Raw genomic sequence first — 16740 nt, forward strand, 5'->3', positions numbered from 1 at the left:
TTTGCCAGGTCGAGGTAGGCTGTATGGACTGCCTTTCCCTCATCAATGGCCTTGGTGACAGTCTCGAAAAAGTCAACCAAGTTTAAGAGGCAGGATCTGCCTTTGACAAAGCCAAACTGGGTTGGATCCAAAGTCTGCAAGTTCCCTATGTCTTTATTTATGAGTTCCATTATGATCCTCTCCATGGCTTTGCAGATAAGGCTTGTCAAGCTAATGGGGCGGTAATTTCCAGGGTCTGTGGAGGCACCGCCCTTATGCAGTGGGACCACAGTCGCCGTGCGCCACTCCTTGGGTACGTATCCTGAGGTGAGGCTAAGATTAAACAGCTGTCCTAACTGTGGGTTTAATTCCTCGTTCAGTTCGTGAAGCACACAGCCGGGGACACCATCCGGTCCCATGGATGCTGTGTTTTTTGCCTTAGTGAGGGCAGTTCTCACCTGGGCGTTGGAGATGTTTCGGGGGCTACAATCCTCTGGAATAGATATCTCTCCTTTGGGGAGGGGAGAAGTTTGCACTGAACCTGTCAGCCAGTATGTTGGCAATGTGTGTAGGTTCAGTAATTTTCACATCATTTTGAACTAATTCTGAGTATATCTGGGAGTTTCCTCCTAGGTTTCTAACATAGCTAAAGAAGGCCTTATGATTCTCTTTTGAGTCCTTGGCGATTTTTCTCTCAAAATTTGCCTTGGATGATTTTATGAGAGCTCTTAGTTTTTTACTTATAATGATCAAAGGTGTCTTACCTTTCAAGGATTTTGCTCTATCTTGTAGTAGCTTCCTCCTTTTGTTGTAGAGCTTGTTTATGGCTGGGGTCCACCAGACTGGACGCTTGCCTTTGGTACAGAGAGTCTTAGTTTTGTTTGGGATTGCCTGATCCATGCAGTCCTGTAGGTGCTGGTAGAAGGCATTTGTAAGTGATTCAGCGGTTTGAGTAATGTTTACCACTGGCTCAGGGGCATTAAAGGAGACCACACTAGTTTTTAGAAGTGTGAAATCGGCTTTTGAGAAGTTTTCACTGTGGTCTTTTTGTTTCAGGTGGGGCGGGATGAGGACCTCCAGCGAGATTAGTTTATGATCTGATCTCACTAGTGAGGGGTATACTTCCGGTGTTGAACATTTTGATCCCATGTTCGTGATGATGAGATCAAGTATGTTTACTCCTCTTGTGGGGATGGTGACTAGTTGTTCCATGGCATTTGAGTTTATGAACTCCAGGAATCTTTGGGTTAGAGTGTTCGGGCTTGAGTAGTGTTCCCAGTCTATATTAGGGTAGTTGAAGTCACCTAGTATGATGGTGTTTGGAGATACATTTATCCCCTCCAATGTTTTCAGGAAGGCCATGTGAGGTTCCTGAGTTTGAGAGGGTGGCCTGTAACATGCTACAAATTGCAGAGCAGTCTTGCCTATGGTTAATTGCACCTGGATGGTCTCCGATGCATTTCATGGCATTTATGTCCACTTCACCCGCTGCCACCTCCTATACCTCTGGTTCACCTTTTCTGCATACGACACAGTATCGCCTTTGCGGGTTTTACCATTACCCAACCACCCCTCACATGCATATTACTCACATCCGATAGCTCACTACCTTTGTTGTTGGGCCATGACATGGCCAGAGTAGCACATTGACTGCCCTACAGGTGTCGGGTACCTTTATGGTTGTGTGGACTACCCTGCCATGTTTGCTTCCCACGTGCTATACCTCACACACATAGGTACATGCCCATACTTCACTTTCATTACTTAGTTGGTATACCCGGGTACTACCCATTTGGCTGTACTAGTTTCGCTTCTACCGATGACACCCGGGATTTGCAGACCTGTTGTACTCATTGGGGGGATGGCACCTTTTCCTATGTCCATGCTATTCCTTCCACATATCCGACTGTTGTGGACAATGTCTCCCCGCAGTCTACGGTACTGTTTCCACTTTTTCAATTGGCCACAATGTAACATTTGCAGTGGACACAACACATTTTCCACACCGACACATACCCATGGTCAGTTCAGCAGATAGAACTTACAACTCTTGCCTATATCTAAGCTTTAGTCTTGTAGCATTTCAGTGGCTTATTCTTTTTCTTATGACATTTATGTAATATATGTGTGGAGAACAACTGTTTAATGCCACTATTACATGATGTCTGAGGGATAATTATGTCCTATAATCTCTGCATATTTGCCATGTTTACAAGCTTGTGTAAGGACACATCTGGCTGCAGCGGTACTGTCGCTCACAAAGTGGGACAGGTGGTATTCTTAGTCAATGGTACGGGTCATACTGTTCCTTTCAGTCTACATGTGTTCTTATTGTTGTAGCTGTTTCTATGCTCCTGATTTGTTTACATGTGTATTCTATTCCCTATCAAATTTGTTATGTGGGATACAGACATACCTTTTGTATGTGACTATTACATCCTTTGTGGGATATGATTCGGACATACAGTCACTACATATATCTACATTTCTCCTCGTGTATTTTGTTATGGACACATCTGCACAGCTATGTACCCTCCCTCACATTATGGGTCAGCTGGTGACCCTCTCCATTGGGCTGGACGTACCTCCTGGCAGCGCCCTAGCATATGATATGTTTCACTTCCACATGGTATAGCTATCAACACTACGTTGGACCATGGGTACACGGTTTTTCTGTCATTTGTTCAAGGGTAGGGACTTGTTATTCCCTATCGTGCATTTGTGTTTGCTTCTTCATTTTCTGTTCGCAGGGACTATCTTGCATGCTTTGTATATGTTTCAGTCTCCACGGACACTGATAGGTGCGAGTATTACTGCAGGTGGAGTATAATATTCAGCAGTTTAGGTTGCTCATCGACAGCCGACATTGACACGTCTCCCTCCGCAACTTCATTATGCCCCATGCACTCGCACATATTTCCTATGCACGTGGCTGTGGCGGCTGCACGCCTTCATTAATATGCATATGGCGCTACTACTCCATATATACGCCGCACGGCCAGCGCAAGCCTTACACCGGCCTTGCGCCGAGCTTCATGAATCTGGGGGAAAATCTTTTTAAGAAAAGGGGAACATGGGTTGTCTTATCATTTTGAAATTAGTCTGTAGTACTAGCTTTCAGTCACAAGCTAGAGGATCAAGACTATGAATAAAATGCCCAATGACTAAATATGAGTTTAGGTTATTAGTAAGTATCATTTTATAAGGAAAGAGATAATTTTTTTACATTTATTTAAGGTTGTTAATCTGCTAAAAGTGATTTTTATCTACATATTTATTTGAATTTAAATAAATTAAACTAATATATTTGTCCAGTTTATCAACTTTTTAAAGAAGGATTTTAAAACTTTGATTTGCTTTGCTTAATTGCTTAATTGATTGTTAAATGTGTTAATGTAAGATGATATATAAGTGCACTTTATGTTTTCAGTCCACATCTGATGATGTTTGTGATGAATGAAAACGTATTGTGTTCATGAAGCATCAATGTGCTTGTGGAACATCTGTTTTGGTTGAATAAACACACTTTACTGTCATTTGGCTGGTGGTCTTCGTATCCTTTAGCAATTTTTGCAGTTTTTTAAGTGGTTTTGTTTCTTGGTGGAACTTTTTTTTTTTAGATTGATCCCATAGATACTGTATTTTGGCCATGGAGAGTACAAGCATGACCTGTTCTTTGGAGATACCAGGTAGAGGACTGGTGACGGGTTTGCTTTGGGGTCTGTCTGGTTTGAACAGGGGGTAAAGTTTGCCCCAAATCTGTCTGCTAGCAGGTTGGTGATATCTTCAGGGTTAGTATGAGTGATCCCATCCGCTACAAGTTTGGCACAAAGCTGAGCCTTCCCTTTTAGATTTCTGACATAGCTAAAAAATGTCTTGTGTTTATCTTTATCTAAGGATGCTAGTTTTGGTTCATAATTGGCCTTAGAGAATTTTACAAGATACTTCATTTGCTTGTTCAAGCTGTGGAGTGTGCCCTTCCTCTGCTGAATAAGTTCCTTCTTGATCTTAAACATTAGTTTATTCCACATGTTGTATAATCTATTTATGCTTTTTTTTTTTTTTTTTTTTTTTGGGAGGACCTTGTTTTTATTTTATTTATTTATTTATTTATTTGCAGTTGGTTTACCAGGATAGTCCATTGGGCCTAAAAGAACCCGTTTTCAATGGAGTCCTGGGGAGAAAAGCTCCAAAAAAGAACAGACAAACGGAATAGTACATACATTTAAAAAGCTTCTTAATGCAAACTAACAGACAAGTTGAAAACAACATAGCTAGGCTACTTATACAATGTAAAAAAAAGAGTACAGTCATAACTTTTGCATTTGATGTACATTAGAAAATGTGAATTATTGAAAAAGTACAAATAATGAGAGGTAGGTTATGGCATTAAAGAGGTAGGATTATATTGTTATATGGTGTGGTTAGAATTCGAGAAAGTAATAAGTATACAGGCTTTGTTGAGTAGGAAGAGAATGAATGGAGGATAAAGGATGAAGGGTTCCAGATTTTTATGATGGATGGGAACATTCAGATACAGCCGAGTCTATACGTTTGTATAGGTGTTTACACAGGGCATGTGTGTATACCTCTGTACAGCAGTCATTGCTGACATTGGTAGCAGGGGGTTTGCAACTATTTATGGTATTGCTTAGAAGCTATAGTTTGTTTTGGAGAAATTTTTCATCCTTTTTGCTCTTGGGGTTCAGGTATGAATGTTAATTTGAACAAGAATGAAATATGATCAGACTTTACCAGAGTGAGCAACACACAGGGGGTAATACAGAGGCACCCTATGTTAGTAAATACTAAGTCTAGGACATTCACGACCCTTGTGGGTGTGCAGACTATCTATTTCAGGGCATTTGTGTTAAAAAAGTCCAGGAAACTTAGGACGAGTATGTTTGTGCTCATATATGACTCTCAGTCGATGGAAGGATAGTTGAAATCACCCATGACCAAGATGTTTGGCGTAGTGAGTGACTCAAGTAGGTCTAAGTAGGCAGAGTTGTTTTTATGTTTCATGGTGTGGGACCTATAGTTAACAATGATATGGTAGGGGGTTTCATCTACATTTAGTTGGAATTTAAATAGCTCTAGGGAGACATGCTGTTTGACCATTCTTGAGGTATATTTATCTTTTGAAGATGTATACACCTCTGCCTTTGGTTCTTTCACTCTCCTTTTGAGGTGTAGATGTGTGGAAGGCATTGTAACTTTGCATGGCCAGAGGGATCTCTGCAGCCTTGAACCATGCCTCTGTGACTGCACAGATGTGGGCATCTTCCAAGGTAAGGGGGGCTTCCAGTGAGTGCAGTTTCTGATTCAGACTCCTTGCATTAAGCAGCATGACCTTGAATTTCTGAATAGTAGATTTTTTTTTAGGTTGGAGATGTTGTTGTTGTGACATTGCCTAAAAATGGGACTATGGAGGAGGCAAATACTTTTGCTGGTAATCAAAAGCCAAGAGGCGACAGGTGAAGACCATCTCTAGCAAAGCAGGGTGGTCTGTTGAACATATCTTCCTAGGGTGACAGATACTGAATCCTCCTGGATTGACACCAGAAGCTAAGCCAATTGTTAAAGTCAATCATTTTTTGTTTTTACTGAGGCACCATCCTGAGTGAAGGCAGAATGCTGCTTAGGGTTAGGGCCATACCTGCCTGGGACACATAATCTGAGAGCTCAGTCATGTCTCTGTTCATATAGTTCAGTGAGATACATCTCAAGTTATTCACTGCAGCATAGACTATGACAGAGTCATAATGGTAATATTTGATGAGGAACTTGAGTGTGTGCTTGATCTGATGGGGCCTGGCACCTGACAGGCAGCCTACCGTGACCTTCTCCTTATCCAGTCTGGTGAGTTGGAAATCTGTGTGTCTCACTATGGAGTCACCTATGATAAAGACATTTGTTTTTGAGGTAGTTTTCCTTACAGCCTTATTGGGTGATACACTATTGTGTGTATTATTATGTGTAGTGCAGTGTGTGCAGTAGGTTTATGCTTGGGAGTTCTCTGAGCTTTAGGTAGGTTTCTACCAAGTACCTCCATGTATGTGAGTTTTATGTGTTGTGAGCTTACTATGTGCAAAAAGTTATGTGTGTGTGTGTGTGTGAGTGTGTGTGTGTGTGTGTGTGTGTGTGTGTGTGTGTGTGTGTGTGTGTGTGTGTGTGCGTGTGCGTGTGCGTGTGCGTGTGCGTGTGTGTGTGTGTGTGTGTGTGTGTGTGTGCTGACAACCTGTCATGCTTCACAATGCACAACAGAGTTGCTCACAGGGCAGCAGTGCAATCTCTGAACAGCTCCAGTAAATAGATTACAAACCCACCCAAACATGATGCTGAAATACAAGCAAAGTTAAATGATTTTTAAAAAAAGTAAACAAAGGGACAGCCCAAGACTGAGCATTATTCCAGCAGTCCTAAACTCAGATGGGTCCTTGGCTGCACACTTCTGCCATAAGAGTGCATCGGGGCCTTCTTAATATAAGATAGCTGGTTTTAGTGATCAAGTGATGCCAGTCTACATTCAGCAAACCTGAATCTAGAGTGTGCTATAAAATCAGAAGTAATAGAAATTCAAAGTGCAGAAAATTGCAGTCACAGCAGCAAAAAAAAAAAAAAAAAAGTTTAAATAAATCAGGAGTGTAGTGTAAAATAAATGGTTTGGAACCCAACTGCTTATACTAGAACAAACACACTTAGAAGAACTGGCACAATAATCCTTCAAACAGCAATTACCAGTTCAGAAGGGGAGAGGCTACCCTCTCCTCCCACAAGAGTGTAGACTACAAACCTTTTTAATGTAAAACAATGGAAATGAAGTCTAAGTACTTAAAACAAAACTTAGAGGCTTAAAATAAGTTACAATTAAATGCGATACCAGACAGATGACAGTGACATGTCTTTTAATATCTCTACATACATCATGGAGTAGGTAATAGGCATTGTGTTGTCCTGATGAGAAAGCCATGTGGTTTGACTAGCTGCTGTATGTGTCTGGTGAGGTTCATCCAAAAGAGAGCATTATACTGTATTACTCTTTTGATGAGTTTGACTACAGTGCTGTCATACAATCCTGAGATCTGAATGTGATGGCGTCTTATGACATGCACCATATGTGTGTATTGGAAAATCATGAAAGAGAAACAGAAAGTAACAAAACACATTGCAGTTCCTGACTTCACAACCCTTACAAAAAATACACTAGAAAGTATTGACATGATGATGCTATCCACTGTATAACTTGGCAAGACAAATGTAAGTGGCAGGTAAAATTATTAGTTCAGCAACACAAATGCAAATATACTAGGCTCAAATGTAGCTATGCACTCTGTAAATCAGACACAAAGCTTTTGTATTCCTGAATCTAAAAGAGAGAAAACAGGGATATGGCCCAGTTATCATCACTTGCACAAGGTTTCGTGCAGGGTGGCAGGAGGCCAAGGCTGACACAAAAGGTTGATGAGTGTATTTGAGTAAGAAGGGGAAGCAGGCAGGCTGAACCATGTAACTGTTGTGTGTCTGTAGGCATCCTCCATATGACAGTAGTGTGTGAGAGCTTGCATAAACACAGCCAAGCTCAGTGCCAACTCTACATCTTGATGTGTTGGACAGGTGTGAGCCATGCATGGTAGAATCCTCTCACATGGACTGTCATCACTGTCAGCTCACTGCATCACTGGCTGTGGTCCCCGATGTCTGCGTCTCCTATGGGTAGACTTAACCAGGATAGAAAGCAGCTGCTCCATCTGGAGTAGGAGTGCGCCCACAGTTTGGTGCACAATCCTATACATCATCCCTGGCAGTTCCACTCAGGTGATAAAGTCACTACCTCTGCCACTACTACTGGAGGGAGCCACAGACCTATCTTCCAGGGCAAAAGTACTTGAGGGGCCAGGAGTGCAGGGGCCACAGAGGGGTTGCTGCCAGGTTGTGCAGCAGACGTTCTGGGCAATGGTGCTGTAGCTGATGAAGTGGGGGCCGGATGATCCTGTGAGACAGACCTACCCTGCTGTACTGTGGGAAAAAAAATAAAAAATAAAATAAAAAATTTAAGAAAATAGAGAGAGAAGATAAGGGGTGGGGTGAGAGATAAAAAAGGAATAACATTAGTAAATTCATATGTAACATACAGAGCATTGATACAGTTACTTGACTTTATTCTGTTACCTTTACTTTTAACTTTAGAAACTCATAACAAATTTCTTCATTACTTTTAAGACTACCCCATTCATAACAATGGCACACTACAGCACAGAGTGCAGCCACCAGTCCTTGATGTGTGCATATATTTACACATATGTGTGTTCCAATTATAGGTTCATAGGATGGTACTCGGCTATCAGCCCTAGGGCCTATACAAGCCTAGCCATAACAATTCCTTGGCTATTTCTTCCCACAATATTTACTTCCCTGGTATACTGATTACAGTTTACAGAATGTATGAAGATCTGAAGTTACATTGCAATAATGATGAAAACCTAACAGTACTGTATATCTGGGAAGTGTGTTTTTTGGAGACAGAACCGCTGAACACTCTCTAATACTGTACTGTTATTTTATCATACAAACTACTGCATGCATGCATGCTTTCCTTTTACAGTTTAGCAATGCATGCTCACTGTTATTTGAGAATATGGAACTGTTAGTTTGCGCTACAGACTAGCTCAAACAGGCATTCATACTTTATTTTAAAGTTGAGATATGCATGCTCATTTTGATGCAACTGTATTAAATACCATCTAAGCAGTCCTTAACATTTAATGCTACTAAATTACTATTACAATTATTATTATTAAATTACTATTTTGAACAGTACTGTTCTGATACATATCACATGCTTCTTCCATCCTTAACAAACATGCGGCATGGGACCTGACATTTGAGGCTCTCTCCATAGGAACTGTGGAAAAAACAGAACAGAATACATTATGAATACCAGTCTTGTCTATATTCAGCTTTTAAGTTTTCAATTATTCACTGAAATTGATACATACACATCTGTGGGGTGTTCGCTGTACCAAATTCCCTGATCCAATGGTTGAGGGTATCCTGCTTCCTCTTCCGGAGTTCATTGAAGTGATGTCTGCATTGCTCACCCGTATGCAGGATACTTGAAGCACTGGTCATAGCCCTAGCAATACTATTCCAGGCTTCAGACTTGTATTCTGAGCCTGAATAGTCCCACTGCAACAACCAAGGCCCATGACACTTTACTAGGAATGTAATAAAGTCATTGGACTCATGAACACCCTACCTCTGCATCCAAAAATTGCACTCCCTCACCAGCAACACCAGACCTGTCTACTATAGCTCAAGTTTAATGTAGAATGAGCATGTCCTGCTAATTGCATTATATATCCTGATGTTTTCCATCCAATTGCATGTCTCGCTCTTACTGAGAGTGCACACATTTTGGTTTTGCAACATTTGAAAATGTTTTGCATCACTTAACATCACACAGACATAGTAGGTGAGGTGCGCACTGGTGGTCACCAGGTTTACATGATGTTAAGTGATGCACAACAGTGAAAAGCACTGACATTTCAAGATTAATTGGTATGCAGGAACTTGTGTAAATGTGCTAGTCAAAGGGACTATGTCTATGGTTCTCCTACCCATACAGGTATTGACAAAAGAAGGTTTGGAAAACAGCTGTGTATGTAGTACTTCATTGCTATAATCTGTAATCTTTCAAGAGTAAAACAATATTTGCACACCCTGTACTAAACCCATGGACCACCTGAACTCCACATCTACACCTGTCACTTGCAGGTGTTATAATATGCCCTATCTTAAGATCCACTGTAAAGTTCTCGTTGTTAATTGCAGCACAATGCCACTTACCATGTTTGCATGATGGCCAATAGTATTAACTGAATGCATCCAGTTTATGTTTGTTGCTGTCTGGGTCCTGTCTGCAACCTGGGCGGTACATTTCTCCAGTTTCTTGCTGCTGCACTTTGTGCAAACCAGGTGAGCACAGCCAAACATGTTTGTGCTAAGTGACACATCATGCAAATACTGGCCTCAAAAAAAAGGGGGGGGGGCATAGTTGCAACTCAAGTAAGGGAGAAGCAATTGCTGTGCTGTCCTACAATCCATTTTCGTGGCCAGCCACCTTACACAGAAATGGTATCCTCATCATACCTCCCTACTGGCCAGAATTTTGTAGAATGTCCAGATGTTTGCATCATATTTTTGGGCTGTCCAATGTAAAATGTGTGGCCTTCTGGAAAATCACTGAAGATCGACAGCAATACATAATGACATAAATTTCAGTTTCGTACTTCATATCCTTCAGAAAATGCATGCTAACACAAATCCAATTATTCTACCTACTTTCTACTGTTAACAGAATAATATAGTAGCTCTATACCTATTTTCAGTCCTTTGTACCCCAATTTGTTTAGTTTTGCCCAGATTTCTTGCACTAAAAGGTTGGGAGGTACGATCATCATTCAGACTACATGTTTCATGGCCAGGAACACTGGTGTGATCCATGAAACCTTGCTTTCACGTGCCATGCGCCATTAACATGCATGGTGTGATGCCGTGCAATCAGCAATATTGCCTATATTAAAACACTCTATGTAGGCTCTGAGCAGAACCAACATGGAGTTTATTAAATCCAAGGGATTGTAAAACTAACTGAAGAGGTACATCAAACAATGACCAAATGAAGTATCAATAAAGGGTAATAAATTCATTTAATGGCAATGTGGGGAATGTGGAAGCAAAACAAGTGGCTTATTAAAAAAATAATAATAATAATATCAAGGAATTGAATGGTAGCAGTTCACTGTTTCTTAAGTGAAGGCATAAATTTGCTATATCTGCTAGCAGGAAAAAAATACAAAAAAGCCTTTTGATTTATTATTTGGTTAAGCACATAGATAAGCAACATGGCATGCAAGTTGAACCCAGCCACTGGAAGATGCATTCTAGTTATAAAATACATTAAAACTACTAAAAAGCTATTTTTATTTATTTTTTCATTAAAGTTGAATTGATTTGCTTGTGCTAGTGCACTTTCTGCAGGCAGGCTGAGACAAAGCTGACTTCTTGGAATTGTATGTCTTCATGTATGACACAGGCAACTTCTTGGAATTGTATGTCATCACATGTGACACAAGAGACTTCTGGGAAATCTATGCCATTTCATGTGACAGAACTGACTTCTTGTAATTGTATGTCATCACATGTAACACAGGTGACTTCTTGGAACTGGGTGTCATCGCATTTGACACAGCTGACGTCTTGGAATTAGTTGACATCACATGTGACACAGCTGACTTCTTGGAATTAGTTGTCATCACATGTGACACAGGTAGCTCTGGAAAAGAGTAATTCTTGTGAGAAGTGAGATTCTCACTTTATTGTAGGAGTCAGTGGCTAGCCAGCCTGCATTTTTGTCTTGGCATCCATTCACTCCTCATTGAAATGATTTTTATATTTACTGACATACTTCACCTTTAGTTTGTAGACAGTATCAATTCACACTGCTGCTGTATCATTAAGGTTTATTTATATTTTTTTAATATTTAAATTATCAGGAATCAGTGTAAGTGTACAATTCAGTTATCACACCCTTTACATTGTATGTGTTATCTCCTTATCTCTCTAAAGGAAATAAAACTATTACCTCTAAAATTTACAGCTTTCATCCTGTTAGTGCTTATGAAAAATGTTCATTAGCACTAAATCAGTTTAGCTTCCATTTCCCATTAGCACTTTTTGGAAAAGCAGTTTCAATGATTTGAACAGCATGGTATTATATGGTGCATTATACACAAGAGCTATATGTTTTCTTGTTTTACAACTGTCTTTACTTGCTTTTCTTCAGTGACACAAACAACAGGTATTTGGTACTGTTGTCAGAAAATGAAAGTTGAAACACTGAAGTCACAATATCTATAGGACTTCATAGCTATTAAGAATTTTTTGTAATCTAAAACAATACTTCATTGGCAGATTTCTTGTTTGCAGGCTGGCGGAGGCCGAGATTCATAAAGATTACTGAGCTAGGTGTGCAGGATAGTTGAGGAAGTATGGCTGCTATAGGACACATTTTCATTGGTCACATCACATTGCCAGCCCAGCCTACTGTGAAATAATGTCATTGCATTAGAGGTAGAATTTAGGAAAACCTCTTGGCAGTCTCATCAGCATATGTGATACTGCTGGATCTGCCCACTAATTGCCTCGGTTCAGGACAGCCAGCAAAAATCTGAGGAGTGGGAGAAATGCCAGCGGTCATCAGCACATATTCTAGATGCGCTACAGAGGGGACAAGTTGTATAGACCAACCCTTTAGGGCATCATCTGTGGTGTATGGTATCATCAAGATAGGAGAACAGGCATCACCAAATGCATCCCATGTCTAGGTTAGCCACCTGAGAGTGTAAAATATGGCACTACATAATTTGGTTGTGTTGACTAATGATGCCAAAATGGACATGGGTTTTTGCCAGTGATAAGTGGGTTGAGGACCTGGCCTACTCTGATGTATGCCAGCGACCCATGATAATGGTGGCTGGCTGGTGTCCAATTGCCCATCTTGAGTTACCTGGGATAGAACTGCAGAGCAAAAGCTGGATGTAAAACCAATCAACCTGAAAAACATGAAATAAGAATTGTGCACTCAATGTAGATTCACTGACAGGATACAGCTTGAAAGTGGATGACATGACAGAAAGGAGGAGGCTGGACATCCTATTGATCCAATATCCAAGATGGAAGGTCAGTGCAGCTAAGTCACAGAGCTTGAGATCAAGGTCTACTATTCAGGAGGACAGACTAGAAATGGTGTGGATATTGTGGTGAGGGAGAGGCTTAAGAAGACAGTGAAGGATGTCCTCAGACTAAGTGATGAATGCATGGCAGTCAAACTCCAGAGTAAAGATAAGGAAGTACTCATAGTCTCAGCCTGTGCCCCACAGTAGGGTTGCGATAGTAAGGAAACAAGTGCATTCAGACAGCAATTGCAGGATGCATTTAATAAAGCAGGACAACATAAATTATATTGATAAGCACACATATCTGGACAGGTAGGATATGAGGACTGCCTGAGTGCATATTATACTTCTCAACTATACAGATTTTCGCAGAATATCCAGATTTTCTAGTCATATTTTTAGTCCGTTTTTCATATAAATGGTTTTTCTGGCAAATCATTAAAGACTGAAGTTAAAAAAAATAATGGCAGACATTTGAGTTTCAGTCATCATACCATTCAGAAAAATCATGCTAATGTAAAACCTATTAATTTTCTAAAATTGTAAGAACAATATTTAAAAATTGTCTATGGCTTTGTCCATATTTCTTGCTCTTGGTTGAGAGGTATGGTCCAAATGGGTGGGGCAACAGGAATAAAGAAGAGGCCATACTAGACTTCTGTCTGGCAAATGCCTTGGTGACAGCCAACATATAGTTCAGCAACAATCACAAGATCACATACAAGAGTGGTCAACATGCAAGTAGACGTTCTCCTAGAAAGAAAAGACATTGGGGTAGAATTACTGATTGTAAAGTCATCCCCGTGAAACAGTTGGATAACTGTATAAAGCACTGGTTGTCACAATCGGATGGCAAGCAGTAGTTAGAGAAGCCTCTAAGGTCAACAGACTATGCTGAAGACCAGGAAGTTGACTGGAGAGGAAAGCAAAAGAGTTCTAAAAACTACTGAGGTCACTAGCACCTTAGAAAGAAGAGGAAATGGGTGGGGTTGAAGAATGGCACTGCTTCAAAATGGCATATATGAGAACTACAGGGTAGATATGCGGCTGAGACAAGTATGGAAATAAGGCACATAAGGAAAGCTGATGATGGAATGCAAAAGACAAGGAAATCATTAAAAGAAAGAAAGAGTCAAAGAAAAACATGAGAAATAAAAAAGATGGACCAGGCTAGGAAGGAATACTGGTCGGCTTACAAAGAGGCTAAGACAGGAGATGGATTAGCAAAGAACAAGGCAACTGAAGCACTCTACACATTTCTGGAAAATGACTCAAATGTCACAATGAAACTCTGTCAAATTACAAAGCAAAGACAGAAAGATAAAGACGATAGTCAGACATCCTTCATAAGAGATGCCAGCAACAACCTGTTCACCAGATCACAGGACATGAAAGTCAGACAGAAGGTGTTCTTACAGCAACTTCTGAATAAAAAAAACAAAACAAAACACAGAAGCTGTACTATCCAAGGTACAGCCTACAATAAAAGAATAGGAGGACCCCACTCCTAAGAAAGTTACTAAGGAAAATAGTTGTGGAATACAGTAGGTTCAAAGCAGATCACATCAAATATGAACAAAATTTCTCACAAAAAGAATCACAGGCCTAAAGCAGATGCCTTATGCTGACCGTCTAAAGAAACTCCAGCTATACTCTGCCGCATATCACCTACTCAGAGGAAATCTCTGCCTAACATACAAGGCCATATCAAACCCAGAGTTGCTGGACATGCTACACTTAAAGAAATGCAATCAAAACAAAGTGAGCCAGCAGAAGGTGTGGAAATCCCTTTTAACAAAATAAATACATTATGACATAGGTAGAGGGAAAGTAAGAACCCTACTACCTGCCCCAAACCGGTTTCAGCTTTAATAGCCTTCTTCAGTGAGAAAAACATAGTCATAGATGCATACATACATTTATATATACCATACAAAAGCTGTTCATTGGTCCATCATAAAGTCATTAAGTCCAGGTGGAAACAATGTTCCTAATTTAATAATCCATTTGCGTTCATTAAAATTAAGTATATTATGCCATCCTGATTTGTCTCTACATTTACCAACAATGCAGTCAATGGTAGTAAAATGAAAAGATGCAGTATTATGTTTGCACACATATTTATATAAAGCATTGGTGGAACGTTTATTTTTGATATCACTAATATGCTCCCCAATTCTAAGACGAAAGGGTCTAGATGTTTGACCCACATAGAATGAGGAGCATAAAGTAGACTACCTACGCTGTACTACAATTAGCCCAGAACTTGATATTAAAAACTACAGATGTGTTCCGGCTGCAAAATTCCTTGGTTTTATTAACCCTAAAACAGTGGGTACAATGTCCACATGACATACAACCTATAAGTGGATCTCCTGTCAGTGTCCGTTGAGTGGGGGCTATTAATCTCTGTTCCACCCTCTTATAATGACTGAAGATGGAACCTAATGTACACCCTCTCCTAAAGGAAAAAGAATCTATTACCCAAAAATGGGTATAATCTGTCTTCGGCCAAAAGTATGTTCCGGTGTCTATTAATGATGTTCATAAACCCCTATGTGTTACGTCCAGATGTTGTCACCAAACGAACCAATGGACTGGTAGAGCACTTTGGTTTCTCCTTATATTGGAGAAGTTTAGTTCTATCCTGGGTAGAAGCCTAGTGACAAGCGGAACTAACCAACTCAGATTTGTAACCCATCTCACAAAAAAGTTGTATTAGGTCATCCCTGGTGTCTTCAAAAGACTCCTGGCTGGAGCAAATTCTTCTTACCTGGAGGAACTGAGATTTGGGGATATTCCAAATAATATGTTGTGGGTGGAATCTGGTGGCATGAAGGAATTAATTATATTTGGGGAATTTCCTGAGCACCCATGATCCTAGAGTGTCATCAGGATTCCTACCGACTTCCACATCAGGAAAAATAATCTTCGACCTATGGAAGTTCACTTTAAATTTTATCCCCCATTTATTGTCATTAAGATAACCAATAAATTCATGCAGGTAAATATCATCTGACTTCCACACCATCCAACAATCATCTAGATATCTACTTAAAGAAATTCCAATCCCTCCGAGCCATATGCTCCAGGGATCCTAACCTTGTCATCACAATAAATAGAACATGCTGGAGGGATAGGTTCCGCACCCATAGACTCCCCATACTATGGAATAGGCTGCCCATACATATCACGCAGAGTGTCTCAATGGCCCTCTTCAAGAGGAACCTGGACGATTGGATGGGAGATAGGAAATTCACCCCGGGGATCACATCAGTAGCCCTGCTATACAGGGGTCCAGGAAAGTAAATATTTGTCTGAAGCAATAGCCAGGAAATCGTTATGGCTAGGCTTGTATAGGCTCTAGGGCCAATAGTCTAGTACCTACCTATGAACCTATAATAAAGATATTGGGTAAGATAGGGGGAAAATTGCTCCTAATGGTACCCATAGTAGTAGAAGAGAAAGGCATATCCCAGATGACTTGAGAATAAGCATACCAGGACCAGTGCTCAAGAACAAAGGGTACATTCATAACTGTGGGTAGTATAGTAGTATCATAATCCTGTCACACTGCATGAAAGTTCTGGAGAGGTCGACTGATAAACAAATGTGAAGAGTAGTAGAGATGAGCAGACTGGATTTAGATCATGATGCAACACAACTGACCCACCATTTGCAGTCAGATAGTTCAGGAAAAACTAGAGATGAGGAAAGCGTCCAACTCACACATTCCTAGACAAATTGAAAGCAAATGACAAGGTTCTAAGAAAGCTGATTTGTGCAATCCTGCAGTGGTTAAAAGTCTCAGAAACATTGGTAGAATTCAGATAGGCTATGACAAGGACCCATTAACCCTAGTACAAACAGGATTTGGAATAACAGATGGGTTCCCATTGGGAGTGGGGGTGTATCAGGGTTCTGCTCTTAGCCCACTGCTGCTCATACTGGTGATGGACTGCATTAGCAAACAGGTCAGAAGGGACAGATCAACAAAGTTGCTGCATGTATGTGAGGTGAC

This window comes from Protopterus annectens, chromosome 4.part0 (genome assembly GCF_019279795.1).
Source record: "Protopterus annectens isolate FY-2018-M chromosome 4.part0, PAN1.0, whole genome shotgun sequence".
Classification (NCBI taxonomy): Eukaryota; Metazoa; Chordata; order Ceratodontiformes; family Protopteridae; genus Protopterus; species Protopterus annectens.